Source organism: Myotis nattereri (assembly GCF_964212035.1).
Source record: "Myotis nattereri genome assembly, chromosome: 3".
Lineage (NCBI taxonomy): Eukaryota > Metazoa > Chordata > Mammalia > Chiroptera > Vespertilionidae > Myotis > Myotis nattereri.
Window position 1 is genome coordinate 167255951 of NC_138077.1, and position 13301 is coordinate 167269251.

Genomic DNA, 13301 nt, shown 5'->3' on the forward strand with positions numbered 1-13301 from the left:
AATAAAAGTTTACTGTACAGATCACATTCTTTTAGCCTGATTAATTTCATGGGATACTTACAGCATATTCTAGATTTACAGAACCATTCAGGCAATTGAACAAAGACTGTAGTCCAAAACTATGGCATTCACTATCCCTTTTATTTTAAATTGTCATACCTAACTTAACTGACACTGCTCAGGAATGAGGTGTGCAACATAAATCAATTTTCAGGTAGTTGAAGCTTACCCAGTGTTATATCGAACTGATTCTATTTTACTGAATTTAATAGAAACCTAAAATATATTCCATACTTCTAGTCCTTCTTATAGAAGATATAAAATGTATCCTTTCCTAGATAGTCTAGAATCATCATTACACACATCAGTATTTGTGCTATACTATAGTACAAATAGTATAGTAAAGTGTCAATGCCCTGAGGAGCTATGCAGGTAGTTTTCCCTTTGACTAAGACCACTTCAGAGTTGGCATAATATTTTGAATAAAACAAAGCACAACAAAGAACACCATGTGCCTTAGATCTGGCCATTTATAGATTAAAATCTTGGCTGTCCCATTTACGAGTTTGTTAGGTAAGCTTTTAACCACTTATGAGCCTTGGTTTTCCCATTAGCAAAATGGAGGTAGAACACGAGCTAACACTGAGCGTGTACTGAGTGCTGGCCGCAGTGCTATGGTTTTGACTCCAGAATGAGATGCAGTATATCTTGTGCAGGTACTAAATACACGGATTCTGGAGCGGAACCATTTCTAGCTCTGCTCTAAGTAGTAAGCAAACTACTTAACCCCTCCATGCCTTAGATTCCTTATAAGTAAAGATAAGAGCATGAAAAATAGTTTTTATAGAGTTATTGTCAAAGTCAATATATTCAGAATACTTAGAGTACCTGGATCCTAGGAAGCATTGAATAAATGATGATGGTGATGACAACTCATTTAATCCTCATAGCAATCCTGAGAAGTACTTAATATGATGATTCATTATTTTGAAAATGATGAAACTAAGGCTGAGAGACCTGCACCGCTCTGGGAAGCAGTCCTGCCACTAAGGCTGCCTCCCATCTCATGCAATATTTTTTGAAGGTTACATGAAAGTATGGAGGCACCCCACACAATTTTTTGCACACAACCTTTCACTAAATGATAACGTCTTGTCACCTCTCCATGCTTCAGTTTCTTTAGCCCTTTTTGGCTGCATCCAATACACCCTGAGCCTAATGAGAAATGAGATACTTGGTCAATTCAATAATTAATGCTAAGCCACTTTCTGGCCTAAGTGATATGCTTTTACCTCTTCCTAGGAAAGGTTCATGGCTTGTTGACAGATATTTTAACCTGGGTGTGGCAGGCAGTTTCTAACATGGCCCCCAATGATCCATCCCCACCTCCTGCTATCTATGCCTTTGTACAACCTATTTCCCTTGAGAGGGGTTAATCTAGTGACGTGCCTCTAACAAATAGGACAGGGCAAAAGTGATGGATATCACTTCTGACATTACATTATAATTTAATGACTCCCATGTTGCTTGCACTCCCCTCTCACCCTCTCACTTTCTCACTTTAATAAAGCCAGTGGACATATTATGGGCTGCCCCATGGAGAGGTCCACCTGCTGAGAAACTGAAGGTGGACTCCAAGCAATAGCAACAGAGAACCGAGGCCTTCCATGCAATAACTCACCAGGAACTGAATCCTGCCAACAACCACAACAGTGTGCCTAGAAGCTGATCGACCCCAGACAAACCTGGTGATGACTAGAACTCAACCTTGATTGGTTCTGAGTCAGAGAACCCACTAGGCCAGCCCCGGCTACTGACCCACAGAAACTTCCACATAACAAGTACTGTGTTAAGCCCGTGGTCGGCAAACTGCGGCTCGCGAGCCACATGCGGCAATTTGGCCCCTTGAGTGTGGCCCTTCCACAAAATACTGACTTCTGAGCATGGGCCACAAAGTTTCAATCGCACTGTACGTGCGCGCCCACACGTGGTATTTTGTGGAAGAGCCACACTCAAGGGGCCAAATTGCCACATGTGGCTCGCGAGTCGCGGTTTGCCGGCCACAGTGTTAAGCCATTAAGTTCTGGGATAATTTGTTACATAGCAATAGAAAAGTGATATACTGGGGCCTTTTCTATTGTGTCTCAAATCCTTGCTTATGGGAATGTGTTGGACCAAGACACACTACTAAAAATAAGCAATCTCTGACACAACTTTTGCCACATAGTACTCTCCTTATCCGATTCCTTTTTTGTCTTTCATACTAGACTATCAGCACCTTGAAAAATAAAACTATCTTTTGCCCTTGTTTTGGCCTCATTATTTAATAAGTAAAATATCTGGACAAGGTTGAAAGCCAAATATGAAGTGCAAGTTCAGAAGAAGCAATGATATTAGAGGGAAGAGGAGGCTATGATTAGAGAGAGATTTCAAAATTTTAAATCCGACCAAAAATTTTTTTGAAATGATGACAATGTGTGAAATGGTGGCAGTACTCTATTGGGCACACAATCAATTAATTAGCCCTTGAGTAGTAGCTTATCAAAGGCAACAGCCACATGAGAAAGAATTAGTGGGGAGCCAAGCTCCCTTGATTTTAAGAAAGCAATCTAGAGTTAATGCAGACAACTCACTGCCTCTCTAACGTTTCTGGGACGCAGGGATGACAGCCCAGGACCAGCACATCACACCTAATTCCATTTCCAGACACAGCATGCCAAGAAGAACCTTGTCACGGGGGGGCAAAAACCTTGACACATCACTTAGAACAGACTGATATAAAATAAAACAAAACTTTCTATATGAAGGCTCATGAGCAGAACTTTGAAAGCTTAATATTATGTTGAATTAAGAAAAATAAATTGGTTAGTGCACTTTAGCTGCCCAAGTTGACCCGATTTTGGTGAGAATTGATTTTCCATAATTTGGGGGGACTAACTCAGAAATGTCATAATCAGTTTTTAATAACTATTCTACTCTTAATGGCTTAAGTTTCCTTAGTTTGCTGTCCCTGCATTTTTATACTGTTAATTAAAATGAGAAAAATAGCTGAAACCGGTTTGGCTCAGTGGATAGAGCGTCGGCCTGCGGACTATAAGGTCCCAGGTTCGATTCCTGTCAAGGGCATGTACCTGGGTTGCGAGCACATCCCCAGTAGGGGGTGTGCAGGATGCAGCTAAATCGATGTTTCTCTCTCATCGATGTTTCTAACTCTCTCTCTCTCTCTCACTTCCTCTCTGTAAAAAATCAATAAAATATATTTTTAAAAAATGAGAAAAATATTAGAATATCCATGATTTTCTATACTATTATTTGTTATTTATATAATGAGGGATGAGATTAGAAAGAGATTATATCCTGTGGAAATAACACAGCTCAGAACTCTAGAGATTTTGAGTTCAAGTCTCAGATATTCAGTTAACAAAATTTGCCCTAAGATAATACTTGACTTTGGTCTAGTTTCCTCATTAATTCAACTGGTATTATAAATGCTAATTTCTGTCTGGATAATGTGAGAGGATAAATGTTGAAAGCCTATTATAAGATTAAGTGAGCTGTTCAATACAAAGTAGAAAATAATCTGTATTTATGACCTCCTTTAAGAAACAATTAACTTACCTGCTTTAAGAAACTTTCTCTACGGCCCGAACCAATATGCTCAATTAATATTTGACAAAGGAGGCAAGAACATACGATGGAGCCAAGATAGTCTCTTCAATAAATGGTGTTGGGAAAATTGGACAGATATATGCAAGAAAATGAAACTAGACCACCAACTTACACCATACACAAAAATAAACTCAAAATGGATAAAGGACTTAAATGTACGACAGGAAACCATAAAAATTCTAGAAGAATCCAAAGGCAACAAAATCTCAGACATATGCCGAAGCAATTTCTTCACTGATACAGCTCCTAGGGCACTTGAAACTAAAGAGAAAATGAACAAATGGGACTACATCAAAATAAAAAGCTTCTGCACAGCAAAAGAAACCATCAACAAAACAACGAGAAAACCCACTGTGTGGGAAAACATATTTGCCAATGTCATATCTGATAAGGGCCTAATCTCTAAAATCTATAGGGAACTCATACAACTTAACAAAAGGAAGATAAACAATCCAATCAAAAAATGGGCAAAGGACCTAAATAGACACCTTTCAAAAGAGGACATTCAGAAAGCCAAGAGACATATGAAAACATGCTCAAAGTCACTAATCATCCGAGAGATGCAAATCAAAACAACAATGAGGTACCATCTCACACCTGTCAGACTGGCTATCATCAACAATTCAACAAACGACAAGTGCTGGAGAGGATGTGGAGAAAAAGGAACACTTGTGCACTGCTGGTGGGAATGCAGACTGGTGCAGCCACTATGGAAGACAGTATGGAGTTTCCTTAAAAAACTGAAAATGGAACTCCCATTTGACCCTGTGATCCCACTTCTAGGAATATATCCCAAGAAACCAGAAACACCAATCAGAAAAGATATATGCACCCCTATGTTCATAGCAGCACAATTCACCATAGCTAAGATCTGGAAACAGCCTAAGTGTCCATCAGTAGATGAATGGATTAGAAAACTGTGGTACATCTACACGATGGAATACTATGCTGCTCTAAAAAGGAAGGAACTCTTACCATTTGCAACGTCATGGATGGAACTGGAGAGCATTATGCTAAGTGAAATAAGCCAGTCAATGAAGGAAACATACCACATGATCTCACTCATTCATGGATAATAGAGACCATTATAAACTTTTAAACAATAATAGATACAGAGGCAGAGCTGCCTCAAACAGATTGTCAAACTGCAGCGGGAAGGCCGGGGAGGGTTGGGGGGCAGGAGGTAGGGGGGTAAGAGATCAACTAAAGGACTTGTATGCATGCATATAAGCATAACCAATGGACATAAGACACTGGGGAATAGGGGAGGCTGGGGGACTGTCTAGGGCGGGGGGGAAAAAAGGACACATATGTAATACCTTTTGTAATACTTTAACCAATAAAAAAATAAAAAATAAAAAAAATTAAAAAATTAAAAAAAAAGAAAAAAAGAAACTTTCTCTAGCCGAAACCGGTTTGGCTCAGTGGATAGAGCATTGGCCTGCGGACTGAAGGGTCCCAGGTTCGATTCCGGTCAAGGGCATGTACCTGGGTTGCGGGCACATCCCCGGTGGGGGATGTGCAGGAGGCGGCTGGTCGATGTTTCTCTCTCATCGATGTTTCTGACTCTCTATCTCTCTCCCTTCCTCTCTGTAAAAAGTCAATAAAAATATATTTTTTAAAAAAAAGAAACTTTCTCTAACTCCAGCTTCATCTGCAATCTCCTTGCCACTAGAGTTCTTGTGTGGTTTATGTTATCATGAACTTATTTATAATTATAATAATTTTCACTCAAGTTAAAGATACAAATGTACAAAAAGGTTTTTAAGGTCAATATCAAAGTCAAGTTTATCTTCCCATTAGCTCCAAGCAAAATTAAATGTCTGCTCCCATGTAACTTGTTAATCTCTCCAATAACCTCTTATACATCTAGAATATTCTACCATATCATCTCTCACCACCAGCAACAATTGGTCAACTTTTCAGAATCTTATTTTCCAGGATGTACAATAGCATTACTTCCAGGAAATTGGAGTTTGTTTATGGCGAATTAAAACCTCCAAGTTTCAGGAAAATCCCTGCAAAAGACAAAATCTCATAGTGAAGAAATGGAAAGGAATGTCTCCATTCTGGCCTTAAAAAGCCTGGGTTTCTCCATCCAACTTTACCTAAAACCTGACTGGAGCTGGACCATGGCACAAGCTTCCAACACACAAGTCCACCCTGCCTAGAACTCCAGGCCAGCTGTGAACACATCATATTGTACACTTTCGAGTGCCATCCCCAAACATTCCAGTGAGATCAACTCTGCAGGTTAAAGAGCCCAACATCAGCCTGCTTCTTCCTCTGCTACTGCGGCTGCAGCTCCTCTCACGACTGTTTTCTACAAAACTCTTCTCCCTTGTATCTAGGGAGTTAATCAGAGGGTATTCTTACTTGCTGCTTTACATTAATAATATACTAGGTGTACCAGTTAATAATGCAGATTTTGTAATCAAAGAGAACACGATAGTTTCAAGAGAAACATCAAAAGTGTTTTATTCAAAGTAATATCCATCACTAGCTACACATATTCCCTATCTTTAGATAACTTGTGGATACCATCCCAATAGAACTTTTCTTGTTTTGAGGCAAACCATTCAGAGACCCAGTTTTCCAGTTCTTCGTAAGTTTTGAAGTATTGCTCAGAAAGTGTGTGTGCCATTAATCAGAACAAGTGGTAATCTGAAGGAGGAAGGTCTGATGAATACAGCAGGTGGGTTAATACTTCCCAGGCAAGATCTTTTAATGTGTCTTTAACTGGTTTTGAAGTGTGTGATGGTGTGTTATCATGAAGTAAAATTACTTTGCTGTGTCTTCTGGAACATTTTGGTCGTTTTACCATCAAAGCATGGTTAAAATTGATTATTTGTTTCGGTAGCGATTAGTAGTAAGGTTTCGCCTGGTTTTAGAAGCTCATAATACACCACACCTTCCTGATCCCACCAAACACAGAGCATTGTCTTCTTTTCAAAGCGATTTGGCCTTGCAGTCCATGTTGATGGTTGACCTGGATCAACCCATGATTTTGTGCATTTGGGATTCTCAGAATAAATCCACTTTTCATTACTAGTCACAATTCGATGCAAAACAGACTTTCTTTTGTGCCGTTGAAGCAACTTTTTACTGATGACTTTTCGGTTTTCTATTTGTCTTTCGTTCAGTTGATGTGGCACCCATTTTCCTTCCTTTAAAATCTTTCCCATGGCTTATAAATGATCAGAAATTGTTTGCTGAGCAACGTTTAAACTTTCTGCAAGTTGTTTTTGAGTTTGACACACATCTTCATCCAATAAAGCTTGTAATTGTGGGTCTTCAAACATTTGCGGTTGCCCGGGAGGACGCTCTTTGTCTTTCACATCAAAATCATCACTTTTAAAGCGTTTAAACCAGCGCTCACAAGTATCTTGAGATGGAGCATGTTCACCATAAGCTTACCGAAGTACATGATAACTTTTTCTTCAAAATAAAGTAATAAATTAAAACTTCCCACAAATGCTTTTGTTTTTGGCACGACATTTGACATTTTTACGTGTAAAAATATCCATAATGTTAACACCTTCAGCAAACTTGACATATGAAGTTTTGAAGCTTGCTGTCAATACAACAAAATAGCATACATATCAAATCACACATATATCAACATATGTGTAACTCCATCTATTGAAAAAAATCCACAATATTAACTGGTATACCTAGTAAGTTCTCATAGTAATAAAAACAACATAAATTCAGCTCTATGTAGTGATTCCTGATGGCCCTCTGATTTCAGAGTAGACAAACCTTTTTAGATTATAGTACATAAAACTGGCTATGTTCAGAGGGACCAAATGCTAACCAAGTGTATTTCTCCCTCCAACACTGCTCCAAACTACCCACCCAACCACAAACACACATAAAGAACCTCCAGAGGTACTAATATCATTTTATTTCGCATGAGAGTACAACCTAGCTCTCTCTAAAGAGACAAACAAGGTTGCCTTTTGGGAACTATTGCGGCTTATGCTATGTTGCTTAAATCAGAACACAGGATGTTTTGAATAGCCACAGCATGTCAGCCAACTCCTTCAGAGAATCCAGTCCAATAAGCATATCCCAACATTTGAATTCAATGCATCCTTCAGACTATGGCCAGTCAAGTACAACTTAAGCAACTTCCGTTATTCTCTAAGCCCATCTATTCATACATGTTGTAATACTCAGGTTCTCCATCCATCCCTAAGTCTCCATGTGCTATCACTCTTCTGGAGGTCGAAAGTTTCTCTGAAAATAAATTATCTTGACCTCCAAAAGCTCTCTTGTCCATGAAGATAGAAATATTAATTTCCAACATCACCTTTCAGTCACTCTCGCTCCTGAAGGCTTTGGCCTGTATGGATTATTTTCCTCTCCTTTAATTCATGTTGTCCAGCCAAACAAGATTATTTATTTTTGTCTCTCTATGATGTGGAATGTATTGAAACAAACTTGAAGGCATACACTCAGAAATAAAACTCCCAAGGACACAATGCTAAAAGGAATCAAAAGATATCTGAGAACAAGCCAGCAGAGACATAAAGTTATTACACCCTATATTTAAAAGTCATAGTGATTTGTCTGGAAAACTGAAGATAAAATTGGTGATAAATCTAACAAAAATGGAATTGACATTTCAAAGGACATTTTACAGCTGATATTTCTTATCCTCTATTTATAAAGGATACGATAAATGGAAGCGCTCTGGAAATAACACTGCAAGACAAGCAAATAGATCCATGGATCTGCTACAAGATGAGAAGACAGTAAAGGAAACCTGCCAGCAGATGCCATCAAGAATCATTATAATCAACTTGGTTTATTAGGATGTATACACATAATGTGGTTAGTAATTGGTAATGATGCATTACCTGCAGGGAAACATTTATTCTAATGACTACATCCATCTCCTGGAGGCCAGAAGAAAATGGAACATTTATAAAATGCTGAAAGAAAATAATTATTAACCCAGAATTCCATATCCAGAGGAAGTATATTTTACAAATGAAGTAAAATATAAATATTCTCAGATGAAGGTAAATAAACTAAGAAAATTTCCTGCCAGCAGATTTGTTCCCAAAGAATTATTGAAGGAACTTCTTCAGACAGAGGATAAATAATACCCAAAAGATGCCAACAGAAATGGTAAATATCTAGATAAATATAATTATCATTCATATCTTGTATTGTTTTTAAAATATGTTTAATATTTGAAAGCAATTATAACATATCTTATGGGGTTCCCAATGGATGTAGATATAAAACATGAGATAATTATAATATGAGGGGAGATAACAAAGGAAACTATCTAGTGGAAAGGTGACTGGGTACTTTATGAAGGACAAACTATAGGGAGACGATAGGATATGTAAATATCCAATTGCAATGTGACTGTCTTCAGGACAATGAATTTATTGGGGTGATGTTGATTAATAAAAGTATATATGTTTCAAATATACAATTGTATAATACTAATCAATCTTGCTTCTGATTTTAAAAGTTATTGAAGCAAGATTAATCAGGAATAGTTTGAAGAGTGGTGTAATGTGAAATCCTTTCACAGCATACAAGCATCCTCATGATCTGACCCATGCTTACCTCTCCAGCTTCATCTCACCCTTCCTTTCCTTGCACCACATACATATACTAATCACATAAAAATTATTTGCAGTTCCCCAAATATTCCATACTCATATACATCCATGACTCTGTATAAGCTACTCCTGCTCAGGAGTGTTCCTTCTTTCAGGCATGCATGGTAGGAGCCAAAATCTATATATGTAAAAGCCTAATATGCTAATAGCCCCTCCAACTGTTCGACCGGTAGCTATGCTGCACACTGACCACCAGGGGGCAGACACTCAATGCAGGAGTTTCCCCATGGTGGTCAGTGCGCTCCCACAGCAGGAGCACCGCTCAGCTGACCGACAGGCACCAGAGGCGGAGCTCATGGCTGGGGAGCACTGCTGTGACAGCAGCCTCTCCTGTGGACACTCCCCCTGCACGCCCTTCCCCCATCTTGATGGGGATCTGGACGGCATCCAGACTGACTGGGTGCGAGTGGGCAGCCACATATCAGTCATGGGTGCACAGGTATTGCCCTAGGACAGCGCACAGGGATGGCAGCAGAGCGGCAGCAGCAGGCACAGAGGGCCTGCAAGCATGACCAGAAGCAGTGCAGTACCCACCCCAGGCTCAGGCTCCTCCCAGCTGCCTGCCACTTGGCGCACTACTACATCTCTTGGGGGATGTCAGACTGCCAGTTTCAGCCCGATCCCACAGGCCAGGCTGAGGGACCCCACCGGTGCACGTGCACCGGGCCTCTAGTAATAACGTAAAGGGGCAGAGTCTAGCCTGGAAAACTTGGAAAAGGGAATCAGATGGGATAAGAGACACAGAACCCTGGGAGGTCCAGGTCTAGGGGGAAGGCCCAGCACAAGCCCTGGAAGGGTTAGGTATGAGACTGGCTAGTTTGAATGAAAGCTTGTTCTTGCCCAAGCCCAAGGTAATGTAATCAAAGGCCTGTCTGAGTAACACGCATTTGTTCCTTCTTTGCCCTTTCCTTTGTGCCCTCTCTCTCTGTAGCAGCTGCCCATGCCCAAGTATAACACTGGTGATGGCCCAAGCACAGCTGTGCAGATGGGGAAATGAGACACAAAGAAGTTCTGCATCGCTGGGACCTGATCCTCCTGGGCTTGGTGAGGACAAGTGCGGGATAGCAGCCCCAGAGACTGGAGTTATGCCACAGCAGGACAGAGCTGAGGTACGTGGTTGTAAATGAGACACAGGGCACCTAGGGAACATTCTCTTGTTTTTGCTTCAATAAATCTTACCACTATACCTTATTCTCCTATGTCTGGGTCCCTGAAATGCCTTTCTCAGAACTCCATGGAAGAACCCTATTTCCACTGGCAGCATTTCCCAGAGCAGTGCGCTTTCTAACATACTACCAAGCCTCTCATAGATAAAAGGAATTCTAAACTGATGAATGGATTTTGTTTAAAAAATATATTTATGAATCACTTGTGGTTAGAACTGGGAATTAATTTTTGCCCTAGAAATAATTTCAAAATTGGGTTGAATTATTAAATATAGGTATTCTGAGGAACGTATAGTCCTTCAATTTAACAGTCTACAAAATGGGGAAGAATAAAAGTTAAAGGAAGCGATATTTTCATGGATAAATCCTTGAATCTTACAGGTTAAGCTCCTGGAACATACCACTAATAATTCTTGTTATTATATTTTGGGATTATTGCCCCTCACTAATGGTATCTGCCAAATGTCTTGTAGTTGTTAGCTATCTCAGCTGTGCTAATTCCAAAACCTTCCTATAGGAGCTGTAAGGACTTTTATAAAATATGGAAGATTCAACATTTTCCTTGGTTTAAATCCAACCACACTAACTGCATCCAGCGCCAATTCATGTGCTTATTACCTTAAGGCAATCAGGTCTACCACCAGAATGGGCAGCAGTGTATTTCCCTAAACTTATGGATCATGCATGAATGCGGTGAAATGCCAAAAAAATTCTGGATGTTATATGGAAAGTGGATAAGGGAAACAATTTATAAATGTCCGTACAATAGGAGATAATGTTCCTATGATCTGTGAATTTCCTTCAGGGCAGAATCATTTACAGACTTCATGCAGTCTTTTCTCACCAAAAAATTCAGAAACTGACCTCTCCTCTATAAATCCCCTTCTACTACTGTCATGGTCATACACTGAATTTACCAGATAGTTACAGAGCAGTTCACCAAATGATTTTTTTTCTGATTCGGTAATACATACATGCATATGTTAGGGTGGCGCAACAGTAGGTTTACAGTTGTGAGTACAAACAACAGAATGTATTCTTGTATTATTATTTATTAATTGTATTATTTTCATATGAACAACTGTAAGCCTATTTTGCCACACCCTGTACATACATACAAACATTCTTATGTCTTAGACATGTATAATTATATAGCTAACATCCAAATGATTTTTAATTAATTATCTTTAATTGAAAAAACAACAACATAAAAATCACATTAAAAAGGGCAAACTCAGACATTCAATGGCACATATTACATTAGCATTTTCAACGTACACTGACTGATATTCATTAATAAACTTCACTCCCTGAGCGGTAGTATAAACCCTGACAAAACAGAGTTAAAAGAGGATAATGAATTGGCATTAAAGTTTAAAGAAAAGTAGAAGTCTATAAAATGGCACATATAATATGATAACTAGAATTTCCTACAACCTCCTCCCTTTCTGCCAGAAGAGTAAAAGATAAAGGGAAAAAGGGAAATACAGTGAAGTAAGACATAAGAGAAAACTATTTCCTGAATGGCTATAAGGAAAAAACTAAAGTTCTACATTAATGGCAGAATATAATTTATAAAACTGTATTAGCTTTATTATCATGCACTAAACACACACATACACACTAGAGTTCTCAGGAGGCCAAACTCACCACTAAACATAAAAAGTTATAGGTGTCAAAAATAGCTTAGTTGTCAAACATCTGAGAAGCTCCTCGGAAAGGCCAGCACCTGGTTCTGAGCAATACTGATACTCTCCCCAATGTAGTTATATGGCTTCTTGATTATCTATATGGGACTCCATAACATACTATAATGATAAAAACCTTACCAAGGAGTAAAATAGCATCCTCCCTGAGATATATCATTGTCATTAATAGTCTTAAAAAATCTCTTTTACTGGAGATCTTTGGATGGTAAGTGACAAAAATCTATACAAACTAAAAAATTATATATATAAATATACATACAAATATATATTAAATTCTAGGGATCCTTAGAAAGACTAAAATTAGTCCTTTCTTACTCTCATTTCTGTTTCTCTTAGGCATCAATGCATTTTACCAGACCAGAAGTCTCCATTCAGCTGTAACGGTAGACACCACTGGCTGTGGTTCATATCCTCTCAATTTAATCACCAGAAAGAGAAGGCTCGTTCCTCTTTACCCAGTTTTTGTTTTTGTTTTTGTTTTGTTTTTGGGGGGAGGGGAGAGAAATCTCAAAGGACTCTGTTTGGCACATCTTGGCCATGGGACCACCTCAGTGAGTCAGGGGAGCAGAATGCTATAATTCAGCAGTTGGATATTGTGCTCATTCCTGGGAACAAGGAAGATGGAAGAGTCTATTCAGAATACACACTATAGTAGGAGAAGCAGTTTTCCAAATGAGGAGGTCTGTATTCCATAAAGAAATGAGCCAAATGCCAGACAAAACAATGAATGTAAACTACACTTCTAACTCTAAACTATAGCAGCTGTCTACATACTTAAGAATGCAGGATCTGGGAAAAGTAAAAAGTAGTTATTTTAAAATATTTGCATGGACTTAGCCAGTCTTTACTGGGACTCAGTTCAGTTACTCATGGTAAAATTTTTTAAGTTTCTTATAAAGATATATAAATTAAAGAAAATCAGTGCACACAATGAAAAAAAAATCAGCAGTTCAAAGAAGAGGGTCCTTTTTGAGCACTTTGTAGTGAGTTTCTATAAAACATAAGGAAGTAAAGGAAAGTGGACCAGTGAGTTTAAAGCTAAGTTGAAATTTGAAAGAAAGAAAGAAAAAAAAAAGAAAAGAAGAGATAAGAAATAAAATTATAGAAGG